This window comes from Mobula hypostoma, chromosome 4 (assembly GCF_963921235.1).
Source record: "Mobula hypostoma chromosome 4, sMobHyp1.1, whole genome shotgun sequence".
Lineage (NCBI taxonomy): Eukaryota > Metazoa > Chordata > Chondrichthyes > Myliobatiformes > Myliobatidae > Mobula > Mobula hypostoma.
In genome coordinates, this window is record NC_086100.1 from 59538988 (window position 1) to 59563867 (window position 24880).

The 24880-nt window shown below is 41.0% G+C and overlaps 1 long non-coding RNA gene across 1 annotated transcript in view; it reads left to right on the forward strand.

Moving 5' to 3' along the window:
* Positions 1 to 3128: 3128 nt before the first annotated feature.
* Positions 3129 to 24880, forward strand: part of LOC134344795 (uncharacterized) — a 53787-nt gene continuing 32035 nt past the window's right edge. Inside the window, exon 1 of the long non-coding RNA XR_010017526.1 lies at positions 3129 to 3189. This is a non-coding gene — a long non-coding RNA (uncharacterized LOC134344795). The remainder of the gene's footprint in view (positions 3190 to 24880) is intronic.

Consider the following 24880-nt stretch of genomic DNA (forward strand, 5'->3'; position numbering starts at 1 on the left):
CTTCTTGGGCACCAGTTTGATTGAAACCTGCTTGAAGCCTTGAAGCAGGTGGGTACCTCAGATTGCCAAAGCCGGAGTTTAAAGATGTCAATAAACACTCCAGTCAGTTGATTAGCCCAGGTGTTTAGTACTCAGCCTGGTACGAGTCTGGGCCACATGCTTTCTTTTGGTTCATCTTCCTTAGGATGCTTTCAGGTCGCCCTCAGAGAGTGAAATCACAAGGTCGCCAGAGCTGAAAGGGATTGTGAGTCAAAGAAAGCATAAATAAATGGCATTGAGCTCATCTGGGAGTGAAACTTTGTTCTCATACTGTATGTATATGACCCAGAGTCTCCCGGGGAGCTGCGTGAAATGCATCCAGATGCAGTTTCTTGAAGACCGTGTTAGGGACCTGGAGCAGCAGCTGGATGACCTTTGGCTTGTACGGGAGAGTGAAGAGAATATTGATCAGAGTTAGAGGGAAGCAGTTACCCCGAAGTTGCAGGAGGCGAGTAGCTGGGTGATGTTCGGGAGGAATGGAAATATAAATAGGCAGTTGGAGCAGAGAACACCTGTGGCCATTCCCCTCAAAAATAAGTATATCACTTTGGATACCTTTGTGGGGGTGACCTGCTGGGAGAATGCCACGGCAACTGGGTTACAGGCACTGAGCAGGGGTCTGTGCTGCAGAAGGGAAAAAGAGGGAAGAAGGGAGCGGTAATGATAGGGGACACAATAGTGAGAGGAACAGACAGGAGATTCTGTGGATGTGAATGGGACACCCAGATGGTATGTTGCCTCCCAGGTGTCAGGGTTAGGGACGTCTCAGGTCACGTCCACAATGTTTTGGAGAGACAGGAAGAGCAACCAGATGTCTTGGTACATATTGGTATCAACAACATAGGAAGGAAAAGTGAAGAGGTCCTGAAAAGAGATTTTAGAGAACTAGGTAGAAAGCTGAGAAGCAGGACCTCCGGGCTACTAATTTCTGGATTTCTGCCTATGCCACGCGCCAGTGAGGGTAGAAACAGAATGACTTAGCAGATAAATTTGTGGCTGAAAAGCTGGTGCAGGGGGCAGTGCTTCAGATTCTTGGATCATTAGGAATTCTTCTGAGGGAGGTATGACCTGTTCAAAAGTGACGGGTTGCACCTGAACCCGAGAGGGACCAATATCTTGGGGAAGATTTGTTAGAGCTGTTGGGGAGGGTTTAAACTAATTTGTCAGGAGGGTAGGAACTGGAGTGATGGGACTCAGTATAGGACAGATGGTAAAAAAGTAAGGATAGCAGACAGTCAGACTGTCAGGAAGGGCAGGCAGGTGATGGGACATAGTCGCAGCCAACAGGGTAAGCATCAGTACATTAGGGTTGCAAAATCAAAAAGGGTAGCAAATACAGTACTCAAGGTATTGTATCTCAATGTGTGGAGTATAAGAAATAAGGCGGATGATCTTGTTGCACTGTTACAGATTGCCAGGTATGATGTTGTGGCCATCACTGAAATGTAGCTGAAGAATGGTTGCAGTTGGGAGCTGAATGTCCAAGGTTACACGTTGTATCAGAGGGATAGGAAGGTAGGCAGAGGGGGAGGCATGGCTCTACTGGTAAAGAATGGCATCAAGTCAGTAGAAAGATGTGACATAGGATCGAAAGATGTTGAATCCTTGTGGGTTGAGTTAGGAAACTGCAAAGGTAAAAGGACCCTGTTGGCAGTTATATACAGGCCTCCCAACAGTGGCTGAGAGGTGGACCACAGATTACAACAAGAAATGGAAAAGGCGAGTCAAAAGGGCAATGTTATGATAGTCATTGGAGATGTAAACATGCAGGTCAATTGGGAAAATCAGGTTGATAATGAATCTCAAGAGAGTGAGTTTGTTGAATGCTTAAGAGATGGCTTTTTAGAGCAGTTTGCTTTTGAGACTACTAGGGGATCAGCTATACTGGATTGGGTGTTATGTAATGAACCGGAGATGATTAGGAAGCTTAAGGTAAAGGAACCCCTAAGAACTAACGATCACAATATGATTGTGTTCAACTTGAAATTTGATAGGGAGAAAGTAAAGTCTGATGTAACAGTATTTCAGTGGAGTAAGGGAAATTACAGTTGTATGAGAGGAGTTGGCCAAAGTAAATTAGAAGGAGCTGCTGGCAGGGATGTCAGCAGAACAGCAATGGCTTGTGTTTCTGGGAAAAATGAGGAGGATGCAGGACATGTGTATTCCAAAAATGAAGAAATACTGAAGTGGCAAAATAGTACAACTGTGGCTGACAATGGAAGTCAAAACTAATGTGAAAACAAAAGAAAGGGCAGGCAACAAAGCAAAAATTAGTGGGAAGATAGAGGATTAGGCAGTTTTTAAAAACCTACAGAGAGCAACAAAAAAAAAATCATTAGAAGGAAAAAGATGAAATATGAAAGCATGCTAGCAAATAATATCAAAGTGGATAGTAAAAAATTTTTCAAGTATGTTAAAAATAAAAAAAGAAATGAGGGTGGACATAAGATAGTTAGAAAATGAGGCAGGAGAATTAATAATGGGGGCAAGGGGATGGCAGATGAACTAAATGAGTATTTTGCATCAATCTTCACTGTGGAGGACACTAGCAGTGTGCCCGATGTTGTAGTGTGTGAGGGAAGAGAAGTGTGTGCAGTTACTATTACAAGGGAGAAGATGCTCAAAAAGCTGAAAGACCTAAAAGTACATAAGTCACTCAGACCAGATGAACTGCAGCCTAGGGTTTTGAAAGAGGTAGCGTTAGAGATTGTGGCAACATTAGAAATGATCTTTCAGAAATCATTGGACTCTGGCACGGTGCCAGAGGACTGGAGAATTGCAAATGTCACTCCAGTCTTTAAGAAAGGAGAAAGGCAGCAGAAAGGAAATTGTAGACCAGTTAACCTGACTTCAGTGCTTGGGAAGATGTTCGAGTCAATTGTTAATGATGAGGTGATGGAGTATGTAACTGTCTCAGGGATATTTCATTGAGATGTTTATTTTATATGTTTTTGTCATAAATACATGATTATTTATCGCCTTAAAATATTTTATGTAAGGTTTATTTAATGCAGAGTGTAATGGGTCACATGACCAGAGTTTAATAAGTGCATGACTGTGGCATTATGGGTCAGAACCAACATGGAAGCAGAGAAAGACACATGGCCCTAAAATAACTTCATTCTGCATGTGGTCTAAGAGGCGCACACGGTAATTGTTTTTCTTAATTTGTTTTATATAATGGTGTTGAGGTGTCTTTATATGAACAGTGTGATACATTTTAGTCATTTATTTGATTTCAGCACAGTTCTGATGTGCTAATGTGTTTGGGCCTGTTTATCGGAGGATACTAGCTTGAGAGACTTTAGAAGACTGAGAGATGTATGTTTCAAACTTTATGTCCTTTATTTTCTTGTAGTTTTCACAGTGTCTACTGAAGAAAGAGAGAGCAAGAGAGAGAGAAATAAAAATAAATCATCAAGGACATCTGTATGTTGCGTGGGCATTATTTCATTGGATCAGTGAAGTTACAGAGTACTTGGTGATACAGGACAAGATAGGACAAAGTCAGCATGGTTTCCTTCAGGGAAAATCCTGCCTGAAAAACCTTTTGGAATTCTTTGAGGAGATTGCAAGTAGGATAGATAAAGGGGATGCAGTGGATGTTGTATATTTGGACTTTCAGAAGGCCTCTGACAAGGTGCTACAAAAGAGGCTGCTTATCAAGTTAAGAGCCCATGGTATTACAGGAAAGTTACTAACATGGTTAGAGAATCGGCTGATTGGAAGAAGGCAGTGAGTGGGAATAAAAAGGATCCTTGTCTGGTTGGCTGCCAGTGACTAGTGTTGTTCTGCAGGGGTTCAGTTTTGGGAACACTTCGTTTATGCTGTATATAAATGATTTCAATGATGAAATAGATTGCTTTGGTGCTAAGTTAGCAGATGATATGAATGCAACACCACTAGAAAGGTTTCACTGCTAATGTAATGATTTTTCTGTAGAAGCAGTGTTTGGGTTATACTTCGAGATAACAGGTGCTTTGGAATGTGAGCCGTCCAATGACAGGAGTGTGTTTTTGTGCCATGTGCCTGACACCGGGGTGATCTGGGTCTTTTGGTTCAGGAGGAGATGAAGAGAGGAGATGTTGGAAATGAGAGGTCATAGGACTCAACCCGGAGCAGAGCCATGATCCGACTAAGGCTGGGGAGATTGAAGGAGGATCAGCAAAGGGGAAACTGTGAGCTCCAACTTGTGCACATCAGACTGTTTCATTAAAATGGGCCCCTTATTTGTTTGCTTTTTCTTCACTAACCCTGTAGTCAAATTAAAAATTATAAAGCTAAATCATTTACTTGTATGTGGTGTACCGTCTGTTATTTCATGGTACTGATTTGTAACAGGGTAACAAATCACACAGAATCCACACAAACTGGGGGATTTCAGGGTGGGCTCTCATCTCACTCTCACACATTTGGCAGGGCTAGAGACTGTCTTCCCTAGACTTACACAGAACCAGAGTGTTTCACGAAGATTGGTGGAGGGGCAGGTCGTGTTGAAGAAACAGGTAGGATGCAGGAATTAGACAGGTTAGGAGAATGGGGCAAGAAGGTGGCAAATGAAATATAATGTTGGAAAAGCATGGTCATGCACCTTGGTAGTAGAAATAAATATGTTTGATGGCTCTGGGTCTGTACTTGCTGGAATTCAGAAGGATGAGGGGGGGAATCTCATTGAAACCTTTTGAATGTTGAAAGGCCAAGACAAAATAGATGTGGATAGCATGTTTCACATGGTGGGAGAGTTTAGGACAAGAGGCACAGCCTCAGGATAGAGGGGCATACATTCAAAACAGAGATGCAGAGAAATTTCTTTAGCCAGAGGGTGGTGAATTTGTGGAATTTGTTGCCACGTGCAGTTGTGGAGGCCAGGTCATTGGGTGTATTTAAGGCAGAGATTGATAGGCTTTGATTAGACATGGCCTCAAAGGTTATGGAGAGAAGGCCCATAAATGGGATTGAGGAAAAAAAGGATCAGCCATGATTGAATGGCGGAGCACCTCGATGGGCCAGATGGCCTAAGCCTGCTCCTATATCTTATGGTTTTATGGTCTAATGTTGCTTGGTTTTGCTTTGTAGGAGGTGACAGCATTCAAGCCTTGCCACAACTATTGAGCATCCTTCTGCACTGCTCACAGAAAGTCTCCTAAATGTCCATGTTGCACGAAGAGCACAGCACTGATCTGGGTCTATTCTCACTACCCTAGCCAGGCAATAGTCAACAAAGAAAGAGAATCTTGACAGAAACCTCAGTTTAGCCACCGCCTCTTCTCACCAAAGCCTCTTGAGTCAAATTCTCAATTTGCCACTCTGACTCTGTTCTTCTCCCAAAATGGCCACTCCACTTAAATATCCCTTTATTGGCTGTGTCATGTGCCTAATAATCCAAACAATTTCAACCTCTGCTGAAAGTTCTGACAGGCCCCGCTCACTTTATAAATCTGACACTACTCATCACAAATAACTGCTCAAGCTGTGCAAGCCATCAAATTCTCAAAGCAATCAAGTTAGTGCATCAAGTACTGGCAGATCCCTTTCAGTGAAGTAGTCATGCAATAAACTTCTTCTGCTTCTCAAACTTCTTTCCCAAGTTTATCTTTCCCAAAAATAGTTTTCCTCTTCTGGTTCTATTCCAGCTTTTAGTGGCTCAACTTCTCAGGCTTTGCATTTTATTGGGAGCCAGTACAATGCCAATAACCTCCTTCTCATCCTATTTCGCAACTGAAGACCTGCAATTTCTGAAGCAGGGTCTCATTGAACCTGTGGACAGAACTTACTTGCCAAGTTCATCACACTCAATCAGTAAGAGAGCACGAGACTGACCAGATTTCTGCATGTATAATTCCAATCAAGTTTGAGTAACAATGTCCACTCTATACAACTGTAAGATGTCACTGTGATTGGCAAATTATCTTTCTGAAGATTATAAGCATTGATGCACATCATCTGACTCATAAGGTTTTACATTTGGTTGAGTCAAGTCAAGTCCAGTATGGTGAGATACAGATACAAAATAAACCTTAACACAGAATGTAGAAGGCAGAACATAGAACACTGCAGCACATTGTTTGCATGTAGACAATGCACAGAACATAAATTATGCATAAGTTATACCAGGCAGTGAAGAAAAAATTATTGTACCAAACAAGAAACAAATGCAAAAAATACACATCCTTAGTAGCACAACAGGTGGTCCATATGGTTCCATTGCTGAGGTAGAGTTAGAGCTGTGCAGGCTGGTTCAAGAGTCTGAAGTTTGCAGGGGAAAAAAAGCAGTTCCTAAACCTGGTGGTGTGGGATTTCGGATCTCCTGCTTGATGGTAGCATCAAGAAGAGGGTGTGACCTGGATGCTCAGAGTTGTTGATGGTCACTGCCACCTTCATGAGACCACCTCTCATACAGATGCTTTCAGTGGTAGGGAGGGCTGTGCTTGTGTTGGACAAGGCTGTGTCTACACTCTCTGTGGCCTCTTGTGATTCTGTGCATTGGAGTGGCCATACCAAGGCCAACTACATATCAATTAAATAAAAGCACCCACACATGAGATGGCTTTAACTGGTGTATACACATTGCAGTGAGAGAGAAGAGGAAGAGAGAACAACTTGCGTGCATAGACAACAGCACATGCGCAGACAAGAAATCAATATGTGGTACTGGGGGGGAGGGGGAAGGGTTGTTGTCCTAAAAGAAATGGATCCATACATTACATTCCTCTTTAGTTCTTTGGTTTTGTTGAGACTGAGTATGAGGCTGTAATTGTATCTGGAGGCAAAAGGATGGTCCATGTTTTGGGTCAAGAGTCCTGATGCAAGGTCTCAACCTGAAATGACTATTCCTTTGTTTCCACAGATACTACCATGAACTACTGAGTTCCTCTAGCAATTTGTTTGTTCAGAAATGTGTGGTTAAAAGCCTTATTTTCATAGACCATATAATCAAGCACAGGAAAATAGCACAGATCACCTCAGTTAAGAGAAAGCAGAGATGTGGGATGATGCCATGGTAATCAGATGAAAACCATCAGCAATAGTATGATGGGTATAACCAACCCCTGTGCATTAAATAATAAATATTTTTATAAGTAGCACAGGACAAGTAGTAGCTTCTGGGGTTTTGGATAGCTTGATGAATACGTCCTTTATTCCCAAAAAACCACAACAAATACCCTTCAAATTAAATAATGAAGTTAATGAGACCCATTCAAATTTCAGAGAATGGGAAGTGTTTAAAGAAGTATTTGCTAAAAATGAGAAAATAAGAGGGGGTCATCATCTTCTATACTTCTTCCACTCACCTCTTGATGCGCAATCTTCCCAAAGTGGCCATTGTAATTGTTATTAAAAATGAATCATTTATTGAAGCAGTACACTTGGTATTAGTTATTACCAACTGTTCATGGGAATCATTCACACCAATCATGTTAATAGGATGAGTATAATTTCAAAGTTATAGTTGCACTTCTTTGAGGAAATGAATTAATAGACAAGAATACTGTAAATAAAATAATGATGATTAAGGGTGTTAGAAGATTGGATTTGTTGTACAAAATATTTATTAGCTAGGAAACTTGCTTAAGATTGCTTTGTGACAATCCTATGAAATATGTGAACAGTAATAAGAAATGTAATCAAAATTTCTAAAAATTGCATAAATCTGTATCATTTCCCAAAGAGCAATTTTTTTACGCTTCACTCATCAAACATGAATGTATTATCATTTACTCTGCTGTATCCAGTTATTATGAAGGCATTTTAATAAGTAATCTGCAAGTTCTTTAATTTTCTTTAATCATAAGGGCCTCATAAGTCTATGATAATACAAACTCTTTGTGGTTATGAAATGGCCATGTATTATCTTGCCTTTCTTTTTCTCCTTTGTATAATTATACTACTATATGTAGCTGTTCCTTTAAAGAAATAAATCTATCTGTGCAGTGAAGTACATTGCCTTAATCTGATTCGACCGTGAAGAAAAATATATATAAGATTGTTGTATCAAGCAAGTCAGGCATCAACAGCTGGGTACTTGCCAATAATGAACAAAAAGAAGATTAAACCATCATTAGCAAGGTCTTCTGAGATATGAAGCACTGCTTGCAGTTCATTAAGTAAGGTGATTAATAAAGAGGTACAATACAAATGAAGCAGTACATCAGGTAATTTTTGTGTCATGCGGCACTAAACCACCTGTCGGGATATTGTCCCAGCCATAAACTCAATCTGCCGTAGTTGCTTCTGCTCTCTCAATTCCTAATTAGTTAGCATGTGATTAAAACTGTTTTTCTGAGTCTGAAGTTGTATTTGAAGTTGCAACTCATTAGACATATCATAAAAGCTCTGTGCACGATGCACTTCCACTTAATTTGTGGCAAGTCTTTAAAGATTCTGGCTTTACTATTATGTTTTAATCTGTGAGTTCTCAAAAAATACTTCACTCCATGCTGACTGTTATAGAGCCAGTTCTTTCTGATCAAATAGCTGAAAATGTCCGTTTTTTATCTTCAAACTTACAGAGCAATTCTTATGAATCTACAGTTACTTTCCCCAAGCAGTAAGGCTAATTAACAACTCCATCCAGTAACCGACCCTTCCACCCCAACCCCCACCACTACTGCGCCATTTCCTGTCAGAGTCACCTTATGTACAGACACTCCTGTATCTAGCAACACTTTATAGATGTACAATGATTCTACGTATATAAGTTTATGTTTATATTCATTGTGTTTGTAATAACTGTGTTCTTTATCTATGTTTCCTTTTGTGTTGCATCAGATCCGGAGTAAGTTATTTTATTCTCCTTCAAACTTGTGTACGGGAAATGAAATTAAACAATCTTGAATCTTGAGATAGATCTATAGCTTTAGATAATGTTTGCTAAAGCATACAGTGGAGCACTAACTCAACTTCATGTGAAAAACAGAGACATTGTATTAAATGGACAAACACAGGAAGATAAATAAAATTAGAGAAATAACTGCATTGTTCAATCAGAGAAATAGGTTCTAATTCATGGGGAGCTTTCACCAGTCATGCAACAAGAACGAGCCCTTCTGTTGGAATGGACTTCACCTGAACTGTTCTGAGACCAGTGTCCTAACAAACAGCAACCAGGGTTATAGATACGAGCTTTAAATTGATTAGTATTAGAGTGTGTTCAGGTGATAGGAAGCTTAATAATCATTAATAACAGAGAAAGTCGTGAGACAGTTAGTGAAGGAGTAAGTGAAATCAACGCCACTTCTTCAGTATTAGCAAAAGTAAACAGCATAAACTTAACTCAGATTAAGCCAAAACATGTAAAAATAAATGTCAGGGCCTGTGCTTCTTTTCTGAATGCAGTTAAAATGAATGCAGATGAGATAGCAGCACAAATAGAATTTAAAAAAAACTTTGAGTTAATAACTATTAGAGAGTATGATTGCATGGGAACTAAGACTTGGAATACAATATTCCAGACTCTTCCATTTTCCAAAAGCATAGGTAAAAAAAAGCAGCGTTGCTAATCAAGGAAGGTATCATTTTGCTGGTGTGTCATGACATAGATGAAGTAATGTGGATTCATTTTTGTGGAAGTAAATAAAAACAGAGAAAGAAGGCATGAGGATAAAGTCCCAAAATATTGCTTCACAACAAGAAATAACATAAATAGTAAAATACTAAACGCATGTGCTTTTTACAATTTACATTTAATGTTAATTGTAATTGCAAGCAATAAGTTAAAGTTAGAAGCACACCATTACAAATAAACAATACTGTCTGTAAAGCATAGACTAAGAGATACGATTTGCAAAATGGTGACCATGAGATATTTGCATATGCATCAGCAAAGCATTAAAACAACAGGGTTGTGTTAATTCCTCTGCACCAATCTAATCAAATGTAGATTTATGTAACTTGCACTGTTGTAAACAAGTTCAAAGAACCTGCAGACCAGGATGGTACTGTTGCCTAACTCTATCAATAATTGGATGTATGGCTCTCTGTCATCAGAAGTTTTTAGAGTATCTGTGTTAATGAGTTTTTCCCAGCAAAGACTTTTGAACCTTCAGAGGACTCTTATCCATTAAAATGTGATGCCACTGTAAATGTGAACCTCCAAGGAGCCATTGGTTAACTCAAAATATTGAAATAAAAATATCATTGTAACTATTGAAATGTTATTCAATCACCAGCTTTTGATCTTACAGGTATAAAAATGTGATAAATTTTGGAGTTGTGAGGTTCTACTAAGAATGTCTCCAGGAGAATGTTTGACTGTCATGATAAATAAAGACTTTCATATCTACAACTTCTCTAGTTCTGAGTGACCTAGGCACAGTCACAACATTTTGTGGGCTCATCCGGGATACATTCATGACCCAATGACATAGCCAGCAACTTCAGCAGTCTAAGGAGGGTGAGTACTTCTGACTGAGACACCCTATACTTAGATCTGCTCAGACCAATGACCACGGGATTTCAAAGTATCACATGACATGTTGGAGAGTTAAAGAGGTGGATGTGAAAGTGTAATGACACGTGTGTGTGTGTGTGTGTGTGTGTGTGTTTGTTTTGTGTAGGGCTCCATCTATCAGACATCACTGGGCAGTTTTTTGAGAAAGGACTACCAGTTGCAAAAAGTGGTTACTAACCATTTGACATGCCAAAGGAAAGTGTGTATATTCATTCTCTGGGCTAGGTGCAGTGTCTTTACTGAAAACACTTAGATAGTGAGGAAAATAATACTTGGGACACCAGATAGTGCATGTATGCTCATTTTGAGAATTGTTTGTGTGCGTCTGTGTGTGGGAAAACTTGAGAATTAAAACCTAATATGGGCAATAATGCAAAGATGTTTAACTTTTCACATAAAAGGGATATAGCAACATCAAAATCCACCAGATGCACTCTGAGGACATATATGTATTAGTTAAAGATAAATTCCTGAAAATAAGTGGGACAGTGGGACAGTAGGACACCAGGGGTATGGAATGGAACATAAGACCATAAGACATAGGAGCAGAAGTAGGCCATTCAGTCTGCTCCACCGTCCATCATGGCTGATCCCAGATCCCACTCAAACTCATACACCTGCCTTTCCACCATCTCTTTTAATGCCTTGACTAATCAGGAAACATTTCAACTTCCGCCTTAAATATAGCCATGGACTTGGCCTGCACCGCGGTCTGTGGCAGAGCATTCCACAGATTCACTACTCTCTGGCTAAAAAATTCCTCTATATCCCCATTCTAAAAGGTCACCCCTCAATTTTGAGGCTGTTCCCTCTAGTTCTGGATACTCCCCAACATAGGGAACATCCTCTCCACTTCTGCCCTATCTACTCCTTTTAACATTCGTTAGGTTTAATGAGATCCCTCCACATTCTTCTAAATTCTAGTGCGTACAGTCCCAAAGCTGCCAAACTCTCCTCGTATGTTAACCCCTTCATTCCCAGAATCAACCTCGTGAACCTCCTCTGCACTCTCTCCAATGACAACACATCTATTCTGAGATATGGAGTCCAAAATTATTGTCAATACTCCGAAGTGCAGCCTGACTAGTGTCTTATAAAGCCTAAGCATTATCTCATTCCTTTTATATTCTATTTCCCTTTAAATAAATCCCAACATTGCATTTGCCTTCTTTAGCACAGACTTGACCTGTAAAATAACCTTCTGGAAGTCTTGCATGAGGACTTCCTAGTCCCCCTGTAGCTTTGATGCTTGAACCTTCATCCCATTTAGATAATAGTCCACACTATTGATCCTTTTACCAAAATACATTATCACACATTTTCCAACACTGTAATCCAATTGCCACTTTTCCCCCATTCGTCCAATTTGTCTAAGCCCTGCTGCAAACACATTGCTTCCTCAGCACTACCTACCCCTCCAAGTATCTTCATATCATCTGCAATCTTTGCCACAACCCATCAATTCCATTATCCAAATCATTGACAAACAATGTGAAAGGTATCAGTCCCAATGCTGACCCCTGAGGAACACCACTTGTCACCGGCAGCCAACCAGAAAAGGCTCTTTTTATTCCCACTCACTGCTTCCTGCCTGTCAGCCATTCTTCTATCCATACCAGTATCTTTCCTGTAATGCCATAAGACTTCATCCTGTTATGCAGTCTCATGTGTGGCACCTTATCAAATGCCTTCTGAAAATCCAAGTAAATGACTTCCACTGCCTCCCTTTAGTCTACCCTGCTTGTTACTTCCTCAAAGAACTCTAATAGATTTGTCAGGTAAGATTTTCCTTCAGAGAAACCATGGCGATTTTGACTTTTTTCATCATTAGTCTCCAAGTACCTCAAAACCTCATCCTTAACAATAGACTCCAAAACTTTCACAATCACTGAGGTTAGGCTAACTGGGGAATGATCATGACATTTGATCAGAAGAATGATGAACCTGCCTTTTAACCTTTGGAATGTTTCTATGAGATCACCCCTCATTCTCCTGAACACAGTTCAAGAGCTGCCAGACATTCCTCATATGGTAACCCTTTCATTCTTGAAATCATTCTCATGAATCTTCTCTGAACCCTCTCCAATGTCAGTATACCCTTTCTAAAAAAAAAGGAGCCCAAAACTGCACACACTGCTCCAAGTATGGACTCACGAGTGCCTTAAAGAGCCTCAACATCACATTCCTGCGCTTATATTCTATACCTCTAGAAATGAATGCCAACATTACATTTGCCTTCTTCACTACTGACTCAACCTGGAGGTTAACCTTTAGGGGATCCTGCACAAGAACTCCCAAGTCCCTTTGCATCTCTGCATTTTGAAGTCTCTCCCCATCTAAGTAATAGTCTGCCCGTTTATTTCTTCCACCAAAGTGCATGACCATACACTTTCCAACATTGTATTTCATTTGCCACTTCTTTACCCATTCCCCTAAACTATCTAAGTCTCTCTGCAGGCTCTCTGTTTCATCAACGCTACCCGCTCCTCTACGTATCTTTGTATCATCGGCAAATTAAGCAACAAGTCAATAAATCCCATAGTCCAATTCTTTGACATACATTGTAAAAAGCAATGGTTCCAACACCAACCCCTGTGGAACTCCACTGGTAACCGGCAGCCAGCCAGAATAGGATCCCTTTATTCCTACTCTCTGTTTTCTGCCGACCAGCCAATGTTCCACTTATGCTAGTAACTTTCCTGTAATTCCATGTGCTCTTATCTTACTAAGCAGCCTCATGTGTGGCACTTGTCAAAGGCCTTCTGAAAATCCAAGTACACCATGTCGACATCATCTCCTTTGTCTAATCTGCTTGTAATTTCCTGAAGGAATTGCAGTAGGTTTGTCAGGCAGGGTTTTCCTTTCAGGAAACTATGCTGGCTTTTGCCTATCTTGTCATGTGCCTCCAGGTACTCCGTAATCTCATCCCTTACAATCGATTCCAACCACTTGCCAACCACTGATTTCAGGCTAACAGGTCTATAGTTTCCTTTCTGCTGTCTCCCACCCTTCTTAAATAGTGGAGTAATATTTTCAATTTTCCAGTCATCCGGTACAATGCCAGAATCTATTGATTCCTGAAAGATCATCGTTAATGCCTCCGCAATCTCTCCAGCTACTTCCTTCAGAACCCAAGGGTGCATTCCATCAAGTCCAGGAGATTTATCCACCCTCAGACCATTAAGCTTCCTGAACACCTTCTCAGTCATAATTTTCACTGCACAAACTCCTGTTCCCTGACACTCCTGAATGTCTGGTATATTGCAGACATCTTCCACTGTGAAGACTGATGCAAAATACGTATTCAGTTCCTCTGCCATCTCTGTATCTCTCATTACAAAATCTCCAGGGTCATTTTGTTTTGGTCCCATATCTACCCTCGACTCTCTTTTACCTTTTATGTATTTCAAAAAGCTTTTATTATCTCCTTTGCTATTAGTCGCCAGCTTCCTCTCATAATTCATCTCTTCCTTCCAAATGACATTCTTAGTTTCCTTCTGTAAGTTTTTAAAAACTCCCCAATCCTTTATCTTCCCACTAGCTCTGGCCTCCTTGTATGCCCTCTCTTTTGCTTTTACATCTTGAAAGAAATTAGCATTTTGGGATATTGGTGGTTTGTTTCAACGCAAATTGAGAATTTGAAATTTATGTTTTGGATGGAGAATGGAACAGCTGAGCAGTGCCCTGAAACATTGTTTTTCTTAGCAAGAACGTTAATAAAGTTAAAATATACATATTGGGTATTGTCAATGCACTGACTGAATTTTAGTTCTTTTGGGAAGAAATTTGCAAAGTTGAGACATAGTCTCAGCCTGTGTCTCATAAAATGCAAATGAGCAGCCAAGATTCAGGACACTCCTGTCTCCTAGAATGCAAATGTAGAATACACTTGAAGTCCAGCATGTGTTATGTAAAATGCAAATGTCGGTTCACCATTGCTGATCATAGATAATGAGAGGGAGAAGGCAGTCCATGTGAGTCAGCTCACTAACAAGCTCATTACAGAAATCTTAAATAACAACCATCACCTTTCTGATTGAAGAGGACCTGTGAATGATAAGATATTGAGAAAATAGATGACTGGGATCTGAGTTATGTCAGAGACATCGACCTTGATGAAAGACAGGCAGAAAAAGAGAGAACAAATTGTACACAGCGTCTGTAGGCAGCCAACCCAGCCCGAATGGGTAACCATATAACAATTACAGCATGGAAACAGGCCATCTCGGTCTTTCTAGTCCGTGCTGGACTCTTACTCTCACCTAGTCCCACCGACCTGCACTCAGCCCATAACCCTCCATTCCTTTCCTGTCCAAATATCTATCCAATTTAACTTTAAATGACAACATCGAACCTGCCTCAACCACTTCTGCTGGAAGCTCGTTCCACACAGCTACCACTCTCTGAGTAAAGAAGATCCTTCTCATGTTACCCCTAAACTTTTGCCCTTTAACTCTCAACTCATGTCCTCTTGTTTGAATCTCCCCCACTCTCAATGCAACAAGCCTATCCACGTCAACTCTATCTATCACTCTCATAATTTTAAACACCTCTGTCAAGTCCCCCCTTAACCTTCTATGCTCCAAAGAATAAAGACCTAACTTGTTCAACCTTTCTCTGTAACTTAGGAGATGAAACCCAGGCAACATTTTAGTAAATCTCCTCTGTACTCTCTCAATTTTATTGACATCTTTCCTATAATTCAGTGACTAGAACTGTACACAATACTCCAAGTTTGGCCTCACCAATGCCTTATACAATTTCAACATTACATCCCAACTCCTATACTCAATGCTCTGATTAATAAAGGCCAGCATACCAAAAGCTTTCTTCACCACCCTATCCACATGAGATTCCACCTTCAGGGAACTATGCACCATTATTCCAAGATCCCTCTGTTCTACAGCATTCTTCAATGCCCTACCATTTACCATGTATGTCCTATTTTGATTAGTCCTACCAAAATGTAGCACCTCACATTTTTCACCACTAAACTCCACCAACCATCTTTCAGCGCACTCTTCTAACTGGCCTAAATCTCTCTGCAAGCTTTGAAAACCTACTTCATTATCCACAACTCCACCTATCTTAGTATCATCTGCATACTTACTAATCCAATTTACCATCCCATCATCCAGATCATTAATGTATATGACAAACAACATTGGACCCAGTACAGATCCTTGAGGCATACCACTAGTCACCCGCCTCCAATCTGACAAACAGTTATCCACCACCACTCTCTGGTGACTCCCATCCAGCCACTGCTGAATCCATTTTACTACTTCAATATTAATACCTAACGATTTAACCTTGTTAACCAACCTTCTGTGTGGAACCTTGTCAAAGGCCTTACTGAAGTCCATATAGACAATATCCACCACTTTACCCTCATCAACTTTCCTAGTAACTTCATCAAAAAATTCAATAAGATTTGTCAAACATGACCTTCCACACACAAATCCATGTTGACTGTTCCTAATCAGACCCTGGCAATTCAGATAGTTATATATATATATACCATCTCTAAGAATACTTTCCATCAATTTACCCACCACTGACGTCAAACTCACAGGCTGATAATTGCTAGGTTTACTCTTAGAACCCTTTTTAAACAATGGAACCACATGAGCAATACACCAATCCTCCGGCACCATCCCCATGATGTTTGAAATATTTCTATTAGAGCCCCTGCTATTTCCACACTAACTTCCCTCAAGGTCCTAGGGAATATCTTGTCTGGACCCGGAGACTTATCCACTTTTATATTCCTTAAGAGTGCCAGTACTTCCTCTTCTTCAATTGTCATACTTTCCATAACTACCCTTCTTGTTTCCTTTACCTTGCACAATTCAATATCCTTCTCCTTAGTGAATACCGAAGAAGAGAAATTGTTCAAAATCTCCCCCCATCTCTTTTGACTCCACACATAGCCGTCCACTCTGATTCTCTAAGGGACTAATTTTATCCCTCACTATCCTTCTGCCACTAACATAACTGTAGAAACCCTTTGGATTTATTTTCACCTTACTTGCCAAAGCAGGTATCTTCTTTTAGTGTTTTCTAATTTCTTTCTTAACATTCTTTTTACATTCTTTCTATTCCTCAAGCACCTCATTAACTCCAAGCTGCCTATATTTATTGTAGATCCCTCTCTTTTTCTGAACTAATTTTCCAATATCCCTTGAAAACCATGGATCTCTCAAACTTTTAACCTTCCCTTTCAATGTAACAGGAACATAAAGATCCTGCACCCTCAAAATTTCACCTTTAAATGACCTCCATTTCTCTATTACATCCTTCCTATATCTACCCTCGACTCTCTTTTACCTTTTATATACTTAACAAAGCTTTTAGTATCTTCTTTGATATTAGTCGCCAGCTTCCTCTCATAATTCATCTTTTCCTTCCAAATGACTTTTTTAGTTTCCTTCTGCAAGTTTTTGAAAACTCCCCAATCCTCTATCTTCCCACTAGCTGGTGAGCACAAATAAGCTGGGCCCTTTCAGTGGTTAGGCCAGAGATCAATAGGTTAGCCCTGGAGGGTGTACTACCAGGCTGAGGTCCTTGCAGCTATTCAAATAGAGACCACCCCAAGCTCTCATGCAGATCATTCAAAGATACCGAGACACTTGATATCGGATTACTCTGATTATCTTCTGCCATGACATGGAACGTGAACTGCTGCTTGTGAAGCTGAAAAAAAGTTACCTTAATGGTGCCCTACCCACACAGTAACTACTGACAGCCACGTCTGATAGCTTCTTATCAGAGATTGAAGGGGTGAAGATAAGGATGTGATTAAAGTGCAATAAACCAGCAGGAAAGGAGGCAAGAAATACACAAATGACAAAGCTGCATTTTAAATACTGATAGAAATTGAAAATATAGATGTGTTCAAGAAGAGAATATAATCAAATTTCTGGAACTTTTTATTGCCCTCTCGACTTATGGATGATTGATATGTAGATATAGATACACAGGGACATAATAGGCAATTCATTGGGGAAGGGATCTGAAGTGATGGGTATATTAATGCCCTACTTTAGATCCTCCTTTAAAGTTTACCCTTCTTGGGACAGATTTCTGTTCAGGAGCCAAGAAGAGGGTATATTAGGGAGTGTTCCGGAGTTATGTGAATATAGCAGATATCAATTCAAACATGAACCAATCTTTAGTTATTAATGTAGATTGTAAAATGCAAGCAGTATATTGAAGTTAGAAGCAGACCTTTGAAAATAAACAATTCTGTCTGTAAAGCAGACATATGGTTTGCAAAATTGTGACCATGATATATTTGCATATGCGCCAGCCAAACATTAAGACAATGGAGTTGTGTTAATTGGCCTGCATCAATCCAGTAGGCAACTATGGGTTTATGTAATTTGCACCAATGTAAACAAATTCAAGGATGGTTACAGATCAGGATGATATGATTATTTAACTCTCAATAGCTGGGCATCTGGATCTCTACTGTCAGAAGTTTTTTTAAAATATTTGTGTTAATTAGATTCTCCCAGCAAAGATGTTTGAGCCTTCAGAGGTGTTTAACAATTACATTATGTTTCCACTGTGAATATGTACCTCAAGTGAACCATTTGTCAACCCAAGTGTTGTGTCTGTGCACAACTACATATCAATTAAATAGAAGGACAGATGCATGAAATGGCATTAACTGGTGTATTCACATTGCAGTGCGAGAAAGAGAGAAAACAATGCACATGCATGTACAACAGTGTATGCACATGCAACAGGTCAATTGTCACAATGGGTGGGGCATTGGGAGCAAGGGTGGGCCCAAATGCAAGACGCATCTTGTGAGGTTACTTAGATTTAGTTTATTGTTCGATACCAGGAGAGCAAGGCAGGAGCAGGAAATAGCAAACTGGACAAGGACTCAGGGCTACGACTGGGCTGGGATTAAGTTCTGGGCTTGGACTCAGAATCGGCTCCCAGAACTACAGGAGACATGAAGAGGCTAGGGTATGGACTCCGAGCCTGAGACTGGGCAAGGACCTGGGTCTTGCCTCGGGCTCGGACCCCAGAACCAGGCATGGACATGACATGGGCTAGGGAGAAGAGGAACATGGGAACACAGAGCCTCAGTCTCGGGAGAGCAGGTACATGGAACCATGGACACATACACAGAACACAGAGTCGGGACCCCTCCTTGGGTGCAGGACATAGGGCCGGGACTCATGACTCTCCGCGGGGCAACGGCAAGGCGGCCTGACTTACCCCATGGAGGCGAGGACAAGACAAGACAAACACCAAAGAACAACACAGTTCCTATCTAGCTCCGGTGATGGAACTAGACCGAAGTGCAGGCGGGGGCTACAGACAAGGGCTAGAGGCGAGAGGGGCAGAGAAGGGATTCAGACAAGGGGGTAGGACAGGAATCACAGTCCACCAGGGAAAGGACTTGACTCAGAACTGGGAAGCTGCCAGGGACAGGACTTGACGGTGCTAGAATGCCGCCAGGACTTGACTTGGTGGTAGAACGCCGCCAGGGCCAGGACTTGGCTTGGTGCTAGAATGCCACTGGAGCCAGGACTTGACTTGGAGCCTCCGGGTAGTGGCGAGCTCTCGACTCGGCCCAGGAACAGTAGACAGCTGTTCTTGACTCCCTCCAGTGGATTGACTGATGGACCCACCTTGATGACGAAACTTTGCAGGCTCTCTTCGGCGAAGTAACTGGACTGGGTTGATGCAGTGAGGAGAGGCGAATTACCGACACTCGCTTTGGGCGGAGACAAGGCTTGCGCCAGCCAGATGACATTGACACGCCGTGACTTTGCAGAGGCTCCCGCACCGAACGGCTGAAAGCCGGAGACTATAAACTACCAGTTCAGCCAAGTGTTAATTGCTTCTAATCACCAAAGTCGAGGGACACGGGAAAACAGGGAATCAACGGTCTGGATCATAACATAAACAAGCTAAATTTAAAGGGACCCTGATCCAGACCATGACATCAATATATATGCTGGGGGGGAATCATTGCTCTAAAGGAAATAAATTCATACATTACACAAAGTATTGAAGTAAGCAATGTCATTGTAACTGTTGGATTTTTATTGAATCACCTACTATTACTTTGATTTTACAGGTATCAAAAAATCATGCACTTTTGGGTTTGTGAGGCTGTACAAGCAGTGTCTCCAAGAGAATCTTTGTTTGTTGTGATAAATAAAGACTTTTATATCTACAACTTCTCCAGTCACAATAACATGGTTGGATTAATACGACGCATAATTAAGATTCTTCTTGGGAGTGGAATTACAGATTTCTAGATATATTCAGTGGGTGAATGTCCTAGTATCTTGAACTTAAATGAGAGAATTTTAAAGATATGAAGGAAGAGTTAATGAGAGTGGACTAGGAAAACAGGTTGCAGAGAAGGTCAGTAGATAAGCAGCCATAGGTATTTAAGTAATTAGTTCATACAGCTAAGTAGATATTTATCCTAATCAGAAAGAAATGAAAAAGGTTAATCATTCTTAGTTTACAAAAAAGGTCACAGAGAAAGTTAAATAAATCTTTAGTCAAGGAAGAAACAGCTTGTTATTTAGAGAAGCATAATGCAATCAAATCACGTCAACATGGTTTTACTGAAAAACACATTTGACAAATGTGTAAGAACTCTTTGAGCATCACTGATATAGAGAACCTGTAGATGTAATGTAATGAAGTACTGGAGGAACTCAAGGGTCTGGCAAGCCTCCCAGTTTAGTCCAAGCAAGGATCCAAGTGCTTATAATCTCCAGATTCTAGCATCTGTAGCTTTCTGTGCCTCTGTAGGTATAATGTATTTGAATGTATAGAAGGAATTCTGTCAGGTGCTATTTCATAGATTGGTGCCCAAGTTAAGAACTCAAGGTATTGTGTTAGCATGAGTTTAAGACTGGTTATCAAACAGTAAACAGAGTCAGAATAAATGCATTTGTTTTAGATGGGAAAGACATAATTTGTGGAGTGTGCCAAGAATCAGAACTTGGCTCTGTTATCTAACATCCCCCCTATATTAATGACTTAGATACTTTACACACTGCCCTTTTCTGTTTACTGATAACTCAAAAACGGGTGAGAGGATGTGTTGAAATGTGAGTATTTAGATTCTACAGAAGAGTTGTTGATTGAACAAGTAGGCAAAAACTCAAAAAGTGGAGTTTAATGTAGGAAAGTATGAGTTCACACAGATTGACAGGAGAAGTGTAAATGGACAAAGACAGCAAATAAGTGGTGTACAAAGACATCTTCTTGTGCCATGAAACACCAAAAGTTGGCATGCAAGTACAGCAAGTGATGAAGAAAGCAAATGGCACATTAACTTTTAGTGCAAGAGGTTTGAGGTTGAATCGTAGAGAGGTCTTACCATAATTAGACAAGCTATTGGTGAAGCCACACTTTGTACTGTATACAGGTAAAGAAGGATATATTAGCACTGGATGTGATCCAGATGAGATTTATTATGTTATTTCCTGGGCTGAGGGAGGTGTGCAATAATAAACAGCTAGAAAAATCTGCTTTTTTGCAGTTTGGAAGAATGAATTGTACAAAGTATGAAAAGATAAATGTTTCCTTAAGTGAGGAAATATAGAACAAGGGGACATAGCTGCAAGACAGGGCAGCTGTCTATTAAAATTGAGGAGTGTATGAAGTTCTTCTTGTAAGAGGCATATCTGGAATTCTCTACCCTGGAGGATGGGTATGAATAAGAAGAGGTTGATACATTTTAGAAAGATTGGGAGATTGACACAAGAGGAACTGATGCCTGGGCAGATCGGCCATGATCATTTTGAAAAGGCAGGCAGGCTGGAGGAACAAAGCAGCCTGCTTCTGCTCCTTTGTTCCAGTTCATTACCTTTCTTCTGCACCTATCAGCATTGAAATGATTGTCTGTTTACTTCCCTAAACTTCAGAAAAGCCTTAATTACGTTTGGTAATTTCCTACAGAAACTTGCCTGATCACGGAGTTTTATTACAAGTATACTACTAATACAATAACATTGGTGTTGAATACTAAATTGATGAGTAACTAGATTTTATATTTTAAATAATTATTGTATGAGGTAATATGCAGTCCTTGAAAGAATCATTTAAATTTAAGAATGGCTGCATGCAAGGTCAACCATAGTACAGATACAATAATCATAAACATTAGATGTAGTGTTCAAACTCTTTGATGATTATCAACAAAATCATTATTATCATGGTTATATAAAATGGCATTATCAGAATTATCCAATGTGTTCATGATACTAGCATGTGGACAAGGAGTTAATATTGATTAGTACTGATGAATTGATGGAATATCAAATGTTATTATTCCTTTTAACTTTCTGCTATTTGGAAACAATTTCCCTTAGTAAAACTATAAACTTGAATCTAACAAAATCTCCCTTGCCCTAGTCCATCTCTCCTTGCAGTGTCAGATGAGATTTTCAGCCACAAGAACCCCAAACTTAGCCTTCAGCTGAAGGAAGAGTGGTGGAGAATACCCACATTGCCATTCAAAAGGAGACATCCCATGTCGGTCTTTCAAAGGTCAGGGATCTTAGGGTATATTTCATACCTTGGTACACCCGCTCCATCTGGCCATTAGACTGCAGGTGAAACCCAGAGGAAAGACTTGTTTTTTCCGCACCTAGTTTCCAGGAACATGATGCAAATTGCAGAACACGACCCAACACAATGTCCACTGGAAAACCATGGACCTTGAAGATCTTATGCAGGATAATCTTGGCTATCTCCAATGCAGATGGATGTCTGTCCAAGGCAATTAACTTGCAGGCCTTTGAAAAATGATCCACAATTACCATGATAATAGTCTTTCTCTTGGAAGGAGGAAGACCTGTGACAAAGTCCTTGGAGAAGTGAGCCCATGGTCTTTCCAGAAAAGGCAGAGAGTGAAGGAGCCCTTGAGGTTGGCTGTGGGGCTCCTTGTTCTGGGCGCACACCCCACATACCAGCCCGTATTGCCAGACCTCCGTCATCATTCCAGGCCACCAATATCTTCACTTAAAGAACTCGAGGGTCCTGGCAATCCCTGGGTCAGATGTCAATCTCGAAGCATGTCTCCATTGAAGAATCCGAGACTGGATGGGACTAGGAACGAACAGCCAACCCAGAGGACTGTTCTGGGGAATCTCCCCTTGTGAGTGGGACTTGCAAACAAGTGTGTTCATCCCACAGTGATTGATGCTATCATCTTGGCTTGAGGCAAAATAGTGTTAAGCGGCTTTTCTCATTTGGCTTCATCAAACTGGTGGGACAAGACATCTCGCTTCAGGTTATTAGAACTGGGTTGATAGGTCAGGATGACATTAAAATAGTTAATAAAAAAATAAGAGACCACCTAGCCTGCCCGGAATTCAGTCTCTTGGCCTCCTGAATATGTTAAATTCTTGTGATCCATCCATACGATAAAAGGGTTGTTGGCCCTCTTGAGCCAGTAACACAATTCCTCCAGGGCCAACTTGGCTGTGAGCAGCTCTCTATTCTCAATATCATAATTCCCTTCTGCCGGGGATAGTCACCTGGAAAAGAAGGCACACGGAAACGGGCACAGTTTATTATCCGAAAGTGTCCATTGAAACAACAATGCATCCGAAGTGTCCACTTCCATGATGAAAGGAAAGTCCGGGTTAGGTGTGAACAAAATGGGAGCTGCTGTGAACCATTGCATGAACTCTGTAAAAGCAGCCTCCACCTCAATTCATGACCGTTACGCAATTCAGCCCTCTATTATCAATGCAAAGCCAGAGGGACAGAGGGTGGAAAAGGAGAGAGAGAGAAAGAATGTGTGTATATAAATACATAACGGATGTGGTACGAGGGGGAGATGGGGCATTAGTGGAAGTTAGAGAAGTCAGTGTTCATGCCATCAGGTTGGAGGCTACCCAGACGGAATATAAGGTGTTGTTCCTCCAACCTCCCGCTCCTTTTTCTCCCTCTGTCCCTCTGACTATACCCCGTGCCCATCCTCTGGGTTTTTCCCCCCTCCCCCTTTTCCTTCTCCCTAGGCCTCCTGTCCCATGATCCTCTCATATCCCTTTTGCCAATCACCTGTCCAGCTCTTGGCTCCATCCCTCCCACTCCTGTCTTCTCCTATCATTTTGGATGTCCCCCTCCCCCTCCCACTTTCAAATCTCTTACTAGCTCTTCCTTCAGTTAGTCCTGACGAAAGGTCTCGGCCCGAAACGTCGACTGTACCTCTTCCTAGAGATGCTGCCTGGCCTGCTGCGTTCACCAGCAACTTTGATGTGTGTTATCTGACAAACTTCTGTTTTTGATTATGTGCTTCATGTCCTAGTACAGAAACACCAATGCACATGAGCGCACAAGGCTATAGAATGCAATGGACTCAACTAGGTACAGGTCTCCCCATCACAGAGGACACCATAAAAGGCAATCTCTTAGGAAGTCAACAGCCATCATCTGAGACCTCCACTAGATGGGCCATACCTTCCTCCAGATTCTGTCAGCCAGGCAGGCAATACGGGAGCTTGGGGAAAAAAAAACATACCTCAAGGTTCAACAACTTTCCCCTGCCATCAGGTTCTTGAACCAACCTGATGAAAAAAACATTGACACTACTTTGGACTATTTGGTTTTGGATTTTGGGTTTTTGTTTGTTGCATAAAGGCCTTCTACGGTACTGCCATATTCTTGCAGCAACAAACAGGCAGGAGATAGAGAAACCTGAAGCCCCACGCCACCAGGTTCAAGAGCAGCTACTTCCCTGCAGCTTACTGCTGCTGCAAGTAAGTTTCTCATTGCCCTTGTGCATATGGCAATAAATATGACAACAAACTCGATAGTAGACAATAAGGTAAGCATCAAATCTTATTTTTTAGTCAAACCATCCTGTGCGACCCTTTTGGTGCACTTACTTTTTCTACTCTGATCTAGAGCCTATTCATTGCTAGGGTGATGGAAATAAAAGCAATCAGGTCTTATGAAAGGGAATTGATTCATTAAAGTTGGCATCACACAGTGGCGTAACTAAGCAAGTTGCTGTCTTACAATTCCAGCAACCCAGATTAAATCTTGACTTCTTGTGCTGTCTGTGTGGATATGGTAATTTCTCCTTGAGACTTGCTGTAATGGGCTGGGTTGATCAGACCCAAACAATTTGAGTGTCTAGGAGATGTGGTAATAAACGTACAAGCATAACAAAGCAACTTAAACTAATTTATTATCGTGAAAGCTGTGTACATACATCTATTGATGCTTCTGGACACATCTTCAGTGATGTTCCTGGAATCATCGGGTGTTTCGGGTCTTTCAACATCATACAACCTCCTCCAGGTGACCCAGCTGGGGCTGATCAGACCCCAGCTTGTGTCCAGATGGCTAGCTACTTATGACTCCATGGCTCCCCTCTTTTGA